This window comes from Rhipicephalus sanguineus, chromosome 10 (assembly GCF_013339695.2).
Source record: "Rhipicephalus sanguineus isolate Rsan-2018 chromosome 10, BIME_Rsan_1.4, whole genome shotgun sequence".
NCBI classification, from domain to species: Eukaryota; Metazoa; Arthropoda; class Arachnida; order Ixodida; family Ixodidae; genus Rhipicephalus; species Rhipicephalus sanguineus.
In genome coordinates, this window is record NC_051185.1 from 75,422,436 (window position 1) to 75,441,185 (window position 18,750).

The 18,750-nt window shown below is 48.1% G+C and overlaps 1 long non-coding RNA gene across 1 annotated transcript in view; it reads right to left on the bottom strand.

The window, feature by feature from the left end:
• Nucleotides 1-2,881: 2,881 nt before the first annotated feature.
• Nucleotides 2,882-18,750, bottom strand: part of LOC125760165 (uncharacterized) — a 43,531-nt gene continuing 27,662 nt past the window's right edge. The window contains exons 3-4 of the long non-coding RNA XR_007417803.1: nt 10,745-10,967; nt 2,882-3,449 (exon numbers count right to left, since the gene is read on the bottom strand). This is a non-coding gene — a long non-coding RNA (uncharacterized LOC125760165). The remainder of the gene's footprint in view (nt 3,450-10,744; nt 10,968-18,750) is intronic.

Genomic DNA, 18,750 nt, shown 5'->3' on the forward strand with positions numbered 1-18,750 from the left:
GCGGCCTACTCGCGCTCCACCTCGTCGACGGCTATCTGCCAGGAGCCAGACCGAAGGTCGATAGTTGAAAAATAAGTAGCACCATATAGGAAGTCTAGGGCGTCGTCCATGCGGGGCAAAGAATAAACATCTTTTTTTGTAATCTCGTTGAGGTGCCGATAATCTACGCGAAAGCGCCATGTTCCATCCTTCTTTTTGACAAGCCGACGGGAGAAGCCCAGGGGCTGCACGAGGGCTCGATAATATCTTTCCTGAGCACCTTCTGGACTTCCTGTTGTATTACTGTACGCTCCGACGTGGAAACACGATAGGGACGCCTGTGAATTGGATTCGCATCGCCAGTATTGATGCGATGCGTAACGACGGTCGCTTGGCTTAAGGATGTACCGGCAAAATAAAAAATGTCGCGATAGCGCCCCAGAACGTGGTAGCGAGCTTCAGCTTGATCTGACGTGAGGTCCGATGACACTATCCGTTTAATGTCGATGCCCGAGGAAGGTGATGAAGTTGAACCACGGGCTGAGCTGCAGCAATCATCCACTCAGAAGGGCTCTACATGGTGGCCCTGAAGAGCGGTAATTTGGGCCAGAGACATACCCTGGGGGAGAACTTGTGCAGTCAGTGCGAAATTGACAAGGGGAAGGCAAGTGCGGTTTCCCGTAATTGTCAGAATCGTGTGCGGAACAGCGACACCACGTGTAAGCATCACGGCAGGAAGCGGTGCAACCATGTAATCGCCATCAGGTACAGGTGGCGTGGAGGATAAGTAGACGTGTGTACCGGAGTTCGGCGGGAGGCGTATGAAATCGGTGCAACTGAGACGACTTTGAGGTGGGTCGGTCGGATCGGAAAGGAGAGGCAAATCAAGGTGAAGAGAGCCGGCTGAACAGTCTATGAGGGCAGAGTGAGTGGCTAGAAAATTCATACCGAGAATGAGTTCATGAGGGCAATGTTCGATAAAGGCAAAGAGAACGACAGTGCTTCTATCTTCAATAGTGACCCGGGCAGAGCATATGCCAATAGTAGCGGCAGTTCCCCCGTCGGCGACTCGTACGGCTCGGTTTAGGGCAGGCGTGACAACTTTCATAAGTCGGTGGCGAAGAGCAGCACTCATAATGGACACATGTGCCCCAGTATCTATTAACGCGGTTTTCCGGTCGGAGGCGCTGTGAATACGTCGGAGAGGCAGCACGGCGAGATTGTGGGGGCGAGCGAGATTGACGGCGAGCAGGGGATGGTGAGCGGTCGTAGCGAGGTCTGGTCAGAGGTGCGACAGGAGCAGAGAATGTGGTCGGCATAGAAGATGCAAGTGCTGATGATGACTGGGTGACAGAACTGGCCTGGTTTGGAGGCCCATAGTGTGCCGGTAGAGCCCAGTGGTTGCGGCAATAGCGAGCGATATGACCAACGCGTCGGCAGTTAAAACAGACGGGCTTGTCGTCAAAGGTACGCCATTCGGACAGGTTACGTTGTCGAGAATAGTTGGGAGCAAGTCGAGGAGCGGACGGCCGACGATAAAAAGGCTCAGCAGAGAATACAGGTGAAGCATGATTTAGGCCGAAGTTCAATAATTCCTGACGGACGACGGCCTGGATCAAGGAAACCGTTGTCGGGGAAGGGTCAGGCGTTGGGAATGGAGTGACCACCGGTTGCGCTGCCTCGACTTCTCGACAAATGATGCGGGTGAGGTTGTCACATCGAGGGGCCTGGCGGACGACGTCATCACAAGAGGAAGTAGGCACTGTGTTGGGAAGGCGCGTGATGCTTTGAGGTACGCGGCGGGCTTTAGCCTGTTCTAGACGGCGGCATTCTTTAAGGATCGTGTCGATGCTCGCGATGTTGTTAAAAACCAGCAGATTGAAGGCGTCGTCGGCAATACCTTTTAGGACGTGATTAACTTTCTCGTCTTCCGACATGCGCTGGTCGGCCTTGCTACAAAGAGCCAGGACGTCAAGAATGTAGGAAACGTAGGATTCAGTCGATGTCTGGGCACGCGTGGCGAGAGCCTTCTTTCCAGCGAGCTGACGGCCAGATGAATCGCCGAAAAGATAGCGGATCTTCTCTTTGAAGAGATCCCAGCTGGTTATTTCTTCTTCGTGGGTTTCAAACCATGTTCGCGGAGTGCCGTCCAGGTAGAAAAGAACGTTAGCGAGCATGAGTGTGCGATCCCAGCGGTGCGTAGCACTGAAGCGCTCGTACCGGTTCAGCCAGGCGTCAACGTCGATAGTACCATCTCCTAAGAAAGTGCCTGGATCTCGGGGAGGCGAGAACGTGATGTAGGTTGTCGCTGGGGCTGAAGGGGTCGGCGGTGATGAAGCTCCGGGAGGCGAAGTCGGTGTGGGGTCGTCGGTGTTGCGACCGCTGCGCGTTTCCATGGAGGCACGCGAATCGTACGCCTCCACCAATAATGTTACAGGTAGCTTGTTTAATAACTATTCACAATGCATAGCGCAGGGTGGACAATGTGGCGGCAGTCCAGCAACAACCAGAAATCGACGTCGTCTTCCTCTTTCATAGAGCCACGCTATCTGGTATCAATATTGTCATCACTATGAGCTTGCGATCGATGTTCACCTCCGAGTGATGAGATTTCACAGCGCTGCATTCATTCTCCTTGTTACAGTTAGCGCAATTACATCAGCCAGACACTGCCACGGTGGTATAGTGGTTACGGTGCTCGACTGTTGACCCGAAAGTCTCGGGATCGAATCCGGGCCTTGGTAGCCGCATTTGGGTGGAGACGGAATGCTAGAGGCCCATGTACTTGGATTTATGTTCACGTTAAATGACACAATATGGTCAAAAACTTTCCGCAGCCCTCCACTACGGCGTCCTGCGTGATCATGTCGTGGCTTTTGTTCGTGAAACTCCAACCATTATTAAAAATTTCAGCTGGGGCTAGCAGTGACTTCCTGTCGGTGAAGGAGTATAGCAAATGGAATTATGTTACTAGCCGCAGATTTACAACGTGCCGATCTATGTTAAACATTGGCGACTGTAGATTTATCAATTGTAATCATCCGTTGATTAACTAGAAGGACATGTGCAAAAATAAGAAATATAAGACATCATAGATTTAGTATTATAGTTGCGATACGTTCGACACGCCAAGTTGGCTTATCGGTGAGCCCGATTTTATAGAATAAAGCCGTGAAGTAGTTCAAACTCAGTGAGCTTGTAGGAAATATTTTTTAAGCTGAACGGTGTTATGTAAGCTAACTGCAAACAAACGACAAGTTAACATTCTTTTGTTGTAGTTTGTATAAACATGTTTCTTTTATGGTTCTCGTGACACTAAGCCTAACTTCCGTGAACAATTTCACTTCAACCTCGTTCCCACACTTTATCTGCCAATGAGATATTGTTGCGAAATATTCGGAATTCCCTGAACGGAGGAAAAGAGACCCCATCCACCAGAAAATTCGTAATCAAGCATTCTCGTATATTGTCTGCAAGAAAAAGAAAAGACAACAGATTAAAATACGTAATTTCTGCGACTCGGTAAACGGCAATGAATGTGCATACGTGGCAGATTATAGTGTGCATGATATTAGAAAACGTCAATTTAAGCAAAAAGGAACTGCTTTTTTAGATATTGGCGTCACAAAGGTAAAAATCTGTGATAAGCTTTTAAGACTCTTTTGACGTGAGCAATTCTCTCGCGTTGTCATTCCTAAGCTTTAACAGTTACAGGTATTTATGTTAGAATGTCGTAACATCAGCAAAACTCCTGCGAACTGGCCCCCCGGCCCATTTTGTGCACTTGCCCTTTTCTTCCCTTTTGTTTGAGTTGTAGGAGAGGGTACCAAAAATGCACACGCACGCGCTAAGGTAGGCAGTTACAGCCTTAAACAAAGAAAAGTCCGGCTTGTCGAAACGTTGGCTCTGGCGACACCCTGTGGCACCCCGGCGACACTCCAGCGACACATCCCTTCAAGATTCTATCTTATTCTGAACTAATATGCGGTTGAGTCAGAAATGTACTTTGTGTCATATCACTTCTGCACTGAACGATCGCTTGCGTCCCTTTTTCTAAGGAAAAAGCACCGAAATTACAGGCCCTCTGAACGCAGTCGAGTACACTGAACCCAAAAATCCGCAAAGCAGCTTCAGGAGTAATAGCATAACATAATATCGCGAGCTCATCTGGATTATTTTGAAGTCATTAAATGAATGAGAAACATAAACTGATAATTTTAAGTGTACATTTTAATTCATTGCACGGGATGTGAATTTACTTATAATAAAGTACACGTAGATTTCAGAGAAACCAATCAATGTTTCCGCGCTCTAGATGACAAACCGCCTGAGCATAGAACAATCTGAACCAGCCTATCTTACCATGTCCACTACAGCATTTTCTATTTCAGTGACTAGCCGTTGGTAAAAATATTACGAGCAGATTATAACTACAGATGATGGTTGTTTTACTTTCATGTGCCGTGATGCTTCGGTAAAACCCCCCGCTTCTGGCCGCCAATGGCCGCCAGTGAAAACATATGAGGACAAATAAAATATTTTTGTGCAGGAGGCATGACTTATTCCTTTAGGGTCAGTCAGAACTGGTTTTATTTAGGCATTAAATGAATTACAAGGAAGGAAGGAAGGAAGGAAGAAACAAGCGGAAAGACAGGGAGGTTAGCAAGTTCTTAGATGGCTACCCAGTGCTGGGGTAAGGGGTAAGGGGGATAAGAGATGATGGACGAGAGACGTTACAAAAAAGGAGAGTAAGAAAAGGGAGAAAAAAGCAAGGAGACTACGACACTGCTTAGAATCTGTCTCTAAGACCACTTGTCCGCAAGAAGCGCAATAATGATTTCAAAGCCTTCTGTACTGACAACGGGCGCGGCCGAGGTCCCAGGACCCTTTGTTTCGACTAAGTGTGCAAATGAATTAAAATATTTGTGTATACAGAAGGAGGTCCCGTAGTCAGTGACTAAATCGGAACCACTGTAGTTTGTACGGGCAAAGCAATATCGTGATGAAAGCAACTAAAGGAATCCTCATCCGTAATACTTGCAGGAGCATTTGTCACAGCAGTACCAATTCCTGCCAGCAAATGCGAGACATTTCTTAGCAAATTCTTAAATTTTGAGAGTATCTATCTATCTATCTATCTATCTATCTATCTATCTATCTATCTATCTATCTATCTATCTATCTATCTATCTATCTATCTATCTATCTATCTATCTATCTATCTATCTATCTATCTATCTATCTATCTATCTATCTATCTATCTATCTATCTATCTATCTATCTATCTATCTATCTATCTATCTATCTATCTATCTATCTGGCCGCCTATTACTTGGTGTTCGTGGCCGTTTCGTTAATCATATGTATACTAAAGTTGATATGGAATCACATGAATGCATATATAAACATAAATTACAGGTCATAACTAGAGGCCGGATATTTGGGCAATAAAAAACTCATTTTAGGCCCCAAAAATAGGCAGCCAAAACAACGTTTTAGGCTTTCAAAATCGTAAATATAGGCACAATAAAGTTTCACACAAAGGCAAACAATTTCAAACGAAGACGTGCGCGACCTCTTTCTACGACAGGAATACAATATTGTTATCCCTTAAGATGGCACAAAGGCGCCAACAGTTGCATATAGCCGCGCAATTGTGCTTTGTCCCGGATGGTTCGCGGAACACGGTCTCTCCCGTGCTCCGCACGGTGAGTCAAGTGTCCACTGTCTAATCGACACACTCCCTGGCTTCTCTCTTGTTTCCTTCCTTCCTTCTTTCCTTCCTGAGTGTCTTCTCGGCATAACTGAGAAGGGCACAGCAGGAGCAGATAACCAGCCCTCTAAAAGACCAAAAGAGAAGGATACTTCCTATTGGCCTGGTCAATTCGCGTATAGCCAGGTTCTACCCTGGCAATGAACCACTGGCAAAGCCTGAGCGATGGGGGGGGGGGGGGGGGGGGGGGGGGAGGAGGGGGGTTCATTTCCCGAAGCATTGCAGTTTTGGACTTGTGTATATTGCCACACGCGCTCATTTCTTTCTATGTTTTACGTTACCACACCCTTACACGTGATACTACTGCCTTGGGCAAGCCGCGCCAGGATGTCTGCGAACGTTCGAGATTGTAGTACATCATTTTCTTAAGTTGCGCACATGATGCGAATAGTCAAGATTATTCCAGAGCTTGCGCGACCGCCAGCGATAAGGCTCGAATGTTCGATGCCGCATGTATAAGTGCCGACGTCTTGCCGCGGTTCAGCTTATCGACGGCCGTCGCTCTGTTCGCCGCTATCAGTGTACAGTGTGTATTGCTGTAGTTTGATTTCCGTTTCTCGACTACATGTTCGGCCAAATAAAATGTTTCATCTTGGATATGCCGACTTCTGCCTTTGTCGACGTCACAACCGCTTGACAATATACACGCACGCATACAAACGCACGCACGAAAAAGCAGAAAATATGGTTAACCCGTCCCCGCCTCCAAAAAAGATTTATGGCTACGCTAGTGCAGTGAACACTTTACATATCATTACAAAAACAAAATCCACCTCCACATCACATTTTTCTTCCTGTTGTTTTGCGCTTCACTCTCCTTTCCGCTGACGGTTCTCCGCGGTCTCGCATTGGCCAACCGCTCACGCCATGTGTCTGCGGCGGGTAATGCACGCCGGCTTGTCCCACTTCACTGCTGCTAGCGGTTGTTTCCCGGAGTTTGTTGAACGATAGGGCTATGTTGAACCCCATAGTTCATGTCATGAAAAAATCCGTAAACAGGGGGTGGGTGCTCGAGCCGACGTTTCGACAAGTGGGCTTGTCTTCTTCAAGCCTTGAAGAAGACAAGTGCACTTGTCGAAACGTCGGCTCGAGCACCCACCCCTGTTTACGGATTTTTTCATCGCAGCTTCCATCTTCCACTTCTTGCCTTTTTTTGGATAGTTCATGTCGGTCATTCATGTTACCGTGCAAAAATGTTGCGCGGTAACACGAATAACGGTCTCAGACGGCTGACAGGAGCGAAACTTGAGGGCAAATAGTGTTAATATAAGCGCCACTTTTGAAAATAAGCATTCATAGACATTTGTAAGCATTTGGGCACAAACGCCCAAATAGGCATTTATAGGCACTATAAAAACACTATAAATGCCCTTCTTAACCTCTAAATTATGCTGATATATCAAAGTGGCGCGACAGGGGCGCAAGGAACAAAATAGGCATTTGCCTAAATACCGCTCTCTAATCATAACATGAAAATAATGACACCCGTGTCATGAACGGCATGATTTACATGCCACGGCCGTGGTGCTCTTGTGGCCTTTTAATTAACTTGATATATACCAAAAGTCGCATGGCATGACAGGAGCACATGAAGAACATAAGTGATAGGCCCTGACGTGCAAAGCATGACGCGCATCTCATGTGCGACATGATTTACATGGCATTGTCTCGGTGCGCGCACGGCTGTTTAATTAAATGGATATATCTCAAAACTGTAATGACGAGACATTTCTGTATTACGAGTATAAACGAGAGGTGGTAACAAGAAAATAACAATATCCATGTCATATACGGCGTGATGAACGTGTCACTCTCATGGCGCGCTCGTGGCCGGTTCGATAGCTTGATATACACCAAAATTGTTATTTCGTGACGTGACTGCACGACGAACATAAATGACAAGCACTAATATCCAAATCATGACATACGTGCCATGTACGGCATGATATGCCTGATACTGTCTTGGTGCGCTTTGGGTTGTTTTGTTCTATGGATATATACCAAAATTGGTATGGCATGATATCATAGCGTGAAGAATATAAATGACAGGTCACGCATTGTATATACCAGAATATATGTTTCATTAGCATGAGATATACCAGATTGTGCATGCATGCATGCGTGATAAACATGCAATAGTGTACTACATGTCATGACATGGATGACTTCATTTGCCTCAATGAAACAAGGCGATGTACGCAGCTCCTTGCTGGCTGCTTCGCATGACATCGATTCCAACAGGGCGTGGGAAATACCGAAGTTTTCATGGCAATGTTAAGTGCAAGATGTGGACTAAAGAAAGAAATTGAAGCTGTGACAGGTCACGTGAGCAACTGGAACGTGGTTGGAGAAAAACGGAGTTTGCCGTATATCGTGCCGTGGTGATTGCGAAAAATTGTCCCGACGGGTATAAGTTGGAACAATGACACGAAATTTCTTGTTGTAAACGCTACTAAATATAATTGTTAAAGTTCCAGGTTAGTATTTGTTTTACACAGTTAGTGTACTATGCCTTAGTTCACACAAACCAATTGAAACATGATAAATGAAGTCTTTCTTTCTGCATCGTTTCTTTAGAGCAACGAATTTTTCGTTTGGTGTCTGCTCGTGTCGTTCGAGGACGAATTTCGTAACAGCATTCATTGCTGGCAATGATTTTCAGCGTGAACCCCGCTTCGCTTATTACCCTTTACACAATCTCAATAGCAACCGTTATAACGGCGAAGTTGTTTAAAGGGGCCCTGCAACACTTTTCGAGCATGCTCAAAAAGCGCTGCCGATCGGTAGTCGAGGCTCCCGAGAACACGCGAGCCAAATATTATAGCGATGCGCACGGCCTGGAATTTACAATAAATTCTCAAAGTCAGCTGAAAATCGCTCCCTCTTCTCTCGACAAATGATGTATTAGTCCGCAAAATATGACGCGATTGTCGGCAGTTCCACCATTGGCTGATGTTATAATCACGATAACACCCTCATTATTACTTTCGTTGTTAATTTTGAGTTCAATAAGTACATAATATGTATGTTTATATTATGTTATCGCGTTAAAAACACCGAACAAACATTAATATTAGCACTTCCGGTCTCACCGACAGCTCGTCTGCTCGTAGTTGCGTGGTTCCGTTTTCTTCGCCATGAGCAGTGCCGAAAACGTGAATATTTCTGTGCTTTTGACCATCGGCGGTTGCCGTTGAGAGTGGCAGCCGTTCGAGTGTTGCCTCGTCAGCTGGGAACTGCATCGTCGGCACGTTCTCACGACCGCCCGAGGCAGCCGTGCAGCACGTCTCCGACAGCAATGCTGGCGTCCGGTAATGGCGGCGCTTCGGGGTCGTCTGCCAGTGCCGTCTTACGATGCGGTGTATCGGAGTATGGGCCGAAACCGATCTCAGCTGTCATTCGTTCCAAACGAGCGCGCAGGTTTGCTTCCATGGTTGGCAGAGCGATGAAAACACTACGGCGTTCGAGGTGCACACCCAACATTACCAAACCGACGCGCATTTTTCAAGCACGCGCGATACACATCGGCTCCGCTCGACGAGAACGACGCAGGCCAACCGGAAGTGGCGGCACAGACCACGTGGTTGCGCCCAGACGTCAGAGAGAAAAAAATGAAGAAAAAATTTCCGCCGGCGCTCTTGGGCGGAGCCTCGCTCGTCGGCGCTCCCTCCCTCGAGTCGCTGCCTAGCTCTCCGCGCGCTCGCGGCGTTGAGTTGAGGGAGAAAGCTGCGGAACGTGATCTCTATAATTTGGTAACACCACATAGACTTGACGGATTCGAAAAATTTTTGCGGCATATGACTCGTGAAGAGTCATACGTCAATAATGAGACTATTCCAATATAAATAAGAAAGGTGTTGCAGGGCCCCTTTAAGCTACCGGTAACTTGTGCTCTGTCGTGCAAAACTCCACAGGTGGGTATGCGCCACAGGAATTGGGCAAGCCCTACTAACGAGTACAGCAGGTGCGAGTGTGAAACGAAAACTCTGCTCGACTAAGTGAAGTGAAGCAGGAGAAAGGGAAAGAGGAAAATAGAAAGAAATAAAGGTAATAACGACATAAAAAGAGAGAAAGACAGAGGAAGACATAGAAAGAGAGAGAAAGACATAGAAAGAAACAGACACGAAAAACCAATGGAAAAACAGAGTGCGAGATATAAAGAAAGAAATAAAGAGAATAAAAAAAAAACAGAGAGAGAGAAGGAGATAGAAAAAATATAGAACGAAAGACAGAAAGAGACAAAAGGAGATTGAACAAAATAGATGCGAAAAGGAGATAGAAAACACAGAGAGCAAGTCAGAAAGGGAAATAGATTGGGAAATAAAGAGGAACAAAGAAAAAAAAAGAAAGAAGCAGAGAGATAGAGAGAAAAAGAGGGGAAGAAAGAGTAATAAAGATAGAAAGCGCGAGAGGGAGGAAGAAATAGATAAAGAAAAAAAAAGGAAGCAGTAGAAAGAAACAGATACAAAAGAAATATAGAAGAAACAGAGAAAAATAAATGAATAAATAAAGTGAAACAAGGAAGATCACCAAGTTGCGCTGTTCCTTCAGGCTTGGCGCCAATAGAGCGAAGCTGCCACAATTTTTCTTTCTTGTGCTTTCCGACCCCTAACACAATCTGTCAGGCTGTTTTGCATTCAGTGCTTGCGTCTGTAACTCGAGTATGAGATCTCTTTAAATATATCAAAATCAAGCTTTTTAATATGTTTGCGAAGCTCTATGTTCATATAAGGTCCCAGATCTAAAGCACAGCGGAACGGTTATACAGAGATTACATTCTGTGCTGTTATTTTTAAACGCATCGAACAGCTGGGCGACATTACATTCAAGTGTCCTATATATGGAAAGTGCGTTTCAGACGACATCAAACAGCAGTTCCGAGGCGCTACCATAAGTGCATTACGGCTACATACACGGTTAGGTTATCACAGAAAACACGCCATAATGATCACGCAGCGCTAAACAAACATAAGGAAGTAAAGCTCTCTTACGCCTTCCGTATAAGTTTCCAGAAGTCTGAAGAATTGTCATTGTCAGTGAAGCAGGGTTTAGGTGGTCGCCGAACGGGAACTCAGTTAGCCATACATAGAGATTGAACTGTTGCACTACGTTTGCTCCGTGGGACATCTTGGCTAGGTACGTAGCAGAGGCGTCCTTGAGATCAAAGTGGCATCTTGAACTCACGTGATTGGCTGAGCAATCAACACGGCACATCTGTAGAAGTTATAGGAGATGTATGATCCAGGAAAACTTCATTTTACCCCTTCAAAGATAATAGGGAGTTTTAGCTTGTAATGTATACTTCTTCACGTTACCGTTACCGGATTACGTTTACCGTTTTACCGGAACTCGAGTTTTAGTAAAGCTTTTTAGCTGCCCAAACGTAAACCTTTACGTACGTACGTAAACCTTTACGTTTGCGCAAAGCACTAAATGGTGATGATAATTGCATTTGAACTGCATTTAAACTACATTTAATTTAGATAATATTGAATTACGCTGCGGAAAAATCATAAGACAGGTTTTTAGCGTGCGCAGTATCCCGGTATAAGCGAAGGGGTGTAGCAATACCGGGTTACCGGACGATGGTGTCGACATCTTGTGACGCTTCGTGCAACCGCAATAATGAACACGTTTGTTTTCGCTTAGTGTTCTTGAGGGGGGAAAATGATTAAAAAGGCAACTCATCCGTAATTATGCCGCTGCAAGGCATTTACATTGGAAGTAGAACGTCCGATGTTCCTGCAATAACAATTTTGTGCTTGCCTGGTGCACCATGGCCCCGCTAGATGGCGCTACCTATCCAGCCTGTCAGCGTCTTTAGGCCTCTCACGTTTGCGGATTCGGCATTCTAGGTCACTCTAGCCTCGGTAAGCAGGCTGAAATAAGGGGATCGCAAGTGGCGCTCGCACTTCGGCTTATTTTGACTCGGCGGCTGGAGTCTCCGCGAAGCGGATATCGCGAGTAGCCACGAACGAAGGTGGATTTGCGAGATAGGGCCGTGAACGTAAAGCCTATCCTGCGAGTAGCTTACGTTCCGCAAAAGTTTACGTTCCGTAAAGGTTCGCGCATGCGCAGATTCCATCCGGTATCCGGTAACACGGTAACGTAAAGAAGTATACGTACAGGCTAAAACTCCCTAATGTTATTCGTAATATGATGTTAAACAATGTTAGTGAGACGTAATACACTCGTGATCTACGAAATGTCGAAATAATTTCACGACTGCTTCCACTGCCAACAACTGACATACGTGCAACACGAAAACAGACGAACAGGCGCGTACTAACAACAGGTCTTTTTCCGTGCCAGACACTTCCTGATGTACAACACGTAAACAACATAACAGGAAAAGAAAAACGAACAAAGAAAATGAAAAGAAAGAAACAGCACACACTAAAAGCACATGATACATATCAGTTAAAGGCGTCACCATCCATAAAAAAATAGCGAGGTCCCTCGTGCATCCACCTAAGATGACTCGAAGGCGAAAGCCATCTTCTATTTCTTCACAGTCAATGCTTTAGGAAGCCTACATGAAGGGCCGATCATGTAGGCCCTCTAGATGTATTTATCAGGCCCCGCCACCCTCCGAAAGCTTTGTGCACTTAGCGTGGTTTCGCATTGCCTCCAGGATTGGAGACACCTCACCTGGTTTTGCACTGCCTCGGTGATCAGCCCACCTTTGACTAAGCTACCATGTCATGTGATGACGGTGTAAGCTTATGCCACAGGAGCGAAGGAACGAGACGGCTGAACTAGAATCGACGCCAGCAGGGAACACCAGCCGTGGCTTCACGTGCCTCTGCGAAGCACCGTCTTTATTTTCTTCTCTTGGGGTCCAGCGCTCACCGGTTTTGTTCGCCGCCCAAAGTAGGGCGCTACAGCGGCATTATGTGGCGTTACGTCGCATGAAATCACCGCAGAATTTGTGACGTCATGACGACGTCATATGTTGACGTCACCACGTGATGGTGACTTTTTGTACGACTCGTCCCCGGCGCTGCAGGACGCGAGGCGCCGCTGACAACGCGGGACGCCGACGGTCAAATCTCGTGTTAAGTGAGGCATAGAAGGCTGTCGCTTTAAAACACTTAATGAAGAGTTAATTTTAACTCGGGTCTCGTTCTGGCAGACTTGATGCTTTCAGATAGTATGCGAGGGATTATTGGTCAGCTGCCAGCTCGTAATAAGTTCACGTGCTACGTGACGCCAACAGGCAGAAAAAGAGTCTATCTATCTATCTATCTATCTATCTATCTATCTATCGATCTATCTATCTATCTATCTATCTATCTATCTATCTATCTATCTATCTATCTATCTATCTATCTATCTATCTATCTATCTATCTATCTATCTATCTATCTATCTATCTATCTATCTATCTATCTATCTATCTATCTATCTATCTATCTATCTATCTATTATGTCCGGTGTTGTCGTCGGGTCATAGATGTACACGTGGGTCGCGGTAGTCCGAAAAGCGCAGACACCCTCGGACGGTTAAAAACGTTTATTCCTATTCGGATAACTGCCGGGAGAAACGATTAGTGGCTCGTTTGCGCCGAGTGGGGGAAGGGGAGGAGTCAATGAAGTTGTTTCTGTAACCGGTCTTCCGCAGGTTCGGAGGCTCGTTCGGGAGACAGGGATTGCTTGGGACACCTCTCCTCCCTCCTTAGATTTTCGCTTGGAAGCGATCTGGGGCCGCCGTGGGCGCGTGGACGCTCTGGGCGCACTAGGAAGGGAAGCCTCCGCTCGCTGGGTGTCGTTTCTCTTGTGTTCAGGGCCGGCGGACAGCGGCGCCGATTCATCTGGTGCGAGATGCCAGGCTAAGTGGGACGAAGCTTCCGTCGAGGTGGCTGCTTGAATGGGAGGTTCCCTTGGCAAGTTACCTGAACAACACAGGTGGTTAAGGTGGCGGCATGTGGCCTTTCCGCCGATGTCGACGAGCCATGACCGCAAACCTATGTGTTTGAGTGCCGTCGCTTCAACCCAGCGGGGCTTTCTGTAGAACTGGCGGGCGTATATGCGCTGTCCAATTTCAATTCTCCTGCTACGCGGGAGCTTTTCTTCTTTCGCCGGTGTTTTCGCTGAGGGCTTCTGGACAATTGCTGTTAGCTGTGTTCTCATTTCTCGTCCGAACATCACTTTCTCTGGCGTTTGATCAGTAGTACTTTGAACAGCGTTGAGCTGCCTGAAGAGAAAGCGCGCGATGCGGCTTTGCATTGTCCCAGTCTGATCTTTAGTAAGGGCGTGTTTTAGCTCATCCACGTAGCGCTCGGCTTGTCCGTTCGTAGCCTGGTGGTAAGGAACTGATGTAACATACGAGACGCCGTTGTCGCTGTACAACTTGAGAATCTCCGTAGACACAAACGGAGTACCGTTGTCAGAGACCACCTTGCGCGGTAGGTCGAACGTTGCAAACAACGACCGCAGAGTGTCGATAACTGCTGTGTAGTTGTAGCCATCTGTTTTACCTCAAGCCACTTGGTGTACGCGTCTACAACCACCAGGAATGAACTCCTTTCGATATGTCCAGCAAAATCAATGGGCAGGGTGTGCCAAGGCGTGTCTGGTCTTTCCCATTCAGGAATAAGGGCTCTTGGCGGGCTTCTGTGGTTGCATTGGCAAGGTTGGCAATCTTGAACTGTTGATTCTATATCATGGTCGATACCAGGCCACCACATATAAGTTCTGGCGCACTTTTTTATGGCAACAATACCTCGATGACCTGCGTGGACAAGCGACATGGCCTGTTCGCGAAGTGCCGCCGGAATTACAACTCTTGATCCCAAGGTGACGCAACCGCGATGAGTGCTCAACTCCGCAGCTCGCTTGCGGTAAGCGTTGAAGTGTTCACCCTTTAGCGTCTGCATGTTGCCTTCTTGTATAGCTTCGTAGACTTCCTTCAAAACAGTGCACTCCCGCGTTGATGCTGCTACCGTGTCAGCTGTTAGTGGAGAGTTCGGCAGGGCCTCGAGCATGAGTATATCACCAGGTGGCGGTGGTCCATCTATTGTGGTGTCGAGCGGCAGGCCGCTTAGTGCGTCGGCGTTCTTCGCAGTGCGATGTACGAGTTCGTAATCGTACGACGACATCTTGATGCACCATCGTGTCATTCGCGGTGACATTGTCTGCGGCATTGGCTTCTGGGGACCCATAATACCCAATAAGGGCCGGTGATTTATTATGAATGTCACTTTTCTGCCAGTGACGTAGTAGCGAAAGTGATCTGCTGCGTTGACAATTGCACGTCCCTCTTTATATAGCTGGGAATAATTCCTCTCTGCCTGCGATAAGGTGCGCGATGCGAAAGCGATCGGGGCTTCCCGTCTCTGGTCGTCAGCTTGGGAGAGGACGGCTCCCACTCCGTATGGTGATGCATCACAGGCTAGCAGTAGGGGGTCTCCTTTCGTCGTAGTGTCGCATAATAGTGGACTTACGTAGTAGTTGCTCAACAAATGACCCTTGGTGGCGTGGCGACCAGACTCTACATCAGCCATAAAGGAGCTCCGCAAGGTATATAACGCGCACACTTTCGCAGGTGATATACAGCGTATAACTGCACAGATGCCTGGCCAGATAAGGATACAGTGGATACCACGGGACACCATTTCTGCTCACATACAAGCTGACACCGCCATCCACAGTGAGCTGCCACGTACTCTAGAAGCGCCTTTCCCGAGTGATCCCCGGGTTGAGTTCCTCCACCGCAAGGAGATTCTCCGCCGCACCACACGAGATTTAATTCCACCGTGTGGTTCAAACCTCCCAGGCGGGCTTACCCGCCAGGAGGAGGTGGTGTTGCGGAGACTTCGTGTGGGGATTTGTGGCTCTATGGGCCCCACCATAGAGCATTGTTGATGTATATAGCGGAAGCCGGCCTCTACCTGTATATTTAACTATGTATGCCGTTGGGCAAACTCTCGAAATTAAAAAAAAAATAGATCGTTGGCCACTGTAGCTCGATGTTCAAAGAACCGGTCGGGGAACGTTAATAGCCCTAAGAACAACTGCATTTCTTGCTTGCTAGTAGGCTCTCGTGCTTCGGTGAATGCTCGCACTTTGTCTTCAGTGGAATGGATTCCATGCGCGTCAATTTGATGTCCAAGAAACTTCACTTCAGGAACCGCAAAAACACATTTTTCTTTGCCGATGCGCAAATGATAGCTTTTCCAAAATGAGCTCCAAGCGTTCTGTGTGCTCTTCTTTGGAGGCGCCACCGACAATAACATCGTCGAAGTAGAAGCAAACGCCAAGGAGCCCGCTAATTGTAGACTTCATAAAGTTCTGGAAGATTGCTGGCGCTGCAGCTATTCCGAATGGTAGCCTTTTAACTTTGTAGAGACCCTTAATGGTGTTTATCTTGAGCAGTTCAGACGTGATTCGCTCACCTTTAGTTGATGGTAGGCTTGTGTCAAGTCCAAGGTGCTGGAGATTTTCCCACCACGAAGCGTGCTAAAAACCTCTTCCGGCGTCGGCAGTGGGTAGGAAGATGCTTTTGTCGCCAGGTTGAGAGTGCTCCGGTAGTCTCCGCAGAGGCGTGGGGTACCGTTCTTCTTTCGGACGACAACGAGTGGTGTAGCCCATTCCGAATGTTGCGTCGGTTTGATGATCCCGTGTTCCTGCAGTCGGTCAAGTTCATTCTCGACTGACGTTCACAGGGCGAAGGTACCAACCTATAGCATTCAAAAATTTCGACGTCGCATCCTCCCGCAGCTCCAGTCACTGGAGGTTCGTTTTTTCCTGGTGTTTCTTCGGAGAAAACCGCTTTTCACTTATCTTGAAGCTTCTCCACTGACGGATAGCTGGGTGTGTGGTGAACTACGCCAATGACCACTCCAAGAGGGGTGAATCAGTTTCGCTTTTAAAGGCTTGATCCAGAACCGTGTACGACTAGCAAGGGGAGCTGATGGGTCTGACCGTTGTAGTACACGTCTACGTTGGTACAGCCCAGTAGTGGAATGGAACGTCCGGACCACGTTCTCAGCTGCATGTCGTCTTGCTGGAGAGCTGGCGCACTCTCGCGCCAAGTGGCGCGAAAAGTGTCCTCGCTGATGAGCGTACATGCTGCTCCGAAAGCCACCTGAAACCTGATGGGGCGCTGGTGTACCATGATTTCTGTCGTAATATTCGGTCGCATGCCGAGGTTGACAACGGCGTTTAAGTGATATAGTGCCAATGACGTTAGTGGTGTTCTGCTTGCATCTTGCGTCTGGCCCTCCTGTGCGTCGACATTGTTGCTCCGTTGCACTGAATTCTTCGGTCGTAGTTGTTTGCGCTTAGCGATGCATGACTTTTCAATGTGTCCCCGTTTTTGGCAAAAATTGCAGGTATCTGTCTTGAATCGACATACCTAGGGATCGTGCAATGTCGTCGCATCGCCAACAGCCGTGTGTCTTCTTGCTTCATTTCGACTTTGCCGTGGAATGACCTGACTGCTGACTGGTGTGATGTGCCGGGTCGACGTTCCGTCAAATATCCCTCTGCTGGTGACCGGCGCTCTCCGCTCGTTGGGCGATGCCGTAGGCTTTGGAGAAGGTGAGACCCGTCTCCGCGAACAGGCGTTGTTGTAGGCCTTCGTCACGCAGTCCGCACACAAAGCAGTCGCGCAACATAACGTCCAAGGGGAGCATAGTGGTGTTAGCAAGTGTGGCAGTCGATGCTCCCTCCTGCGCAGTAGCTGAAGTTGTCGAGGTCAACGTCCCGAAATTGCAGTCAGCAGCGAGCTTTTTGAGAACCGCTACGTATTCGGCCACTTTTTCGCCTTCCAGTTGGTCTCGCCGTTTCAAACTGGGTTGACAGTAGACCTCCGATGGCCTTGGGTCATAGTGTTCTTGTAGCGCTGCTACGATGTCGTAGTAGTGAACGGTTGCTGGAGTGCGTGGCTGAATCAGGGCACAGACTATGTCGTATGTCTGCTCCCCACACAGCGTTAGCAGGTTGGCTCTCTTCATTGCTGCATTAGTGATGTTGTTAGCCTCGAAGTAAAATTGCAGGCGTCCAAGCCATGGTGACCATGATGAGCCGTTGAATTCGGGTAGCCGATTTGGGAGCCCATGCGTAGCCATAACTTCTAGCTTGTCAAAAACGTTGCGTACCGCAGGTCTAAATCCACTTCCTCGTCGCCACTGTTATGTCCGGTGTTGTCGTCGGCTCATAAACGTACGCGTAGTCACGGTAGTCCAAAAAAATTTGCAGTGGCTTAGCTCGGCTATGCCAGGATATACCTAGCGTTAGCAAATGTTCAGCCGATTAGTCATCGCTTTCCAGTTTGTCTAGGATTATTAGCCTTCTTCTGTTCATTCTTCGTACGCTGAACCGCTAGTTGCCAGGCAACTACTTCGGGATCCGATGAGATAAGCTTCTCGGCTCTTCTGCGCCATGGAGCAGCATTTGCGCTCTCCTTCTCCATGGCGTTACCCACCTGCAAACGACAGTCAGAGGCGCTATCAAGCGGCCCCAGCGCAGTGTCAGCCGGCGACTGCACAGCGAAGGCGAATATCTGCGCGCGCGCCGGCGACACTGTGTCTATGGCTACGGCGTCATTGCTCTCGAATGCGGCGCAGACCAGCAGCGGCAAGCCGCGCGCGGCGGTGGCGGAGTCCTCGCGCGCCGGCGCCAGGGTGTCTGCCGCGCCTACGACGCCAATCCTCCCGAACGCGCAGATCAGCAGCGGTGAGCCGCGCGCGGCGGTGTCGGAGAGCGCGTGAGATGCCAGCTCCAGTTACCGAGCTGTGGGACATCACTGATCCTCGCGCATGCGCAGCACGGCTCGTGACCCTCCACGTGAAATCGGCTCCGGCTAGGCAAGTATAGCTAACGTTACAAAAGCACAGACAGCCTCGAACGGTTAAAAATAAGTTTATTCCTATTCGGATGGAGGCGGCAGCCGAACGATCGGTGGCTCGTTTGCGCCGAGCGGGGGAAGGGGGAGGAGTCAACATCTCGAAGTTGTTTCTGCAACCGGTCTTCCGCAGGTTCGGAGGCTCGC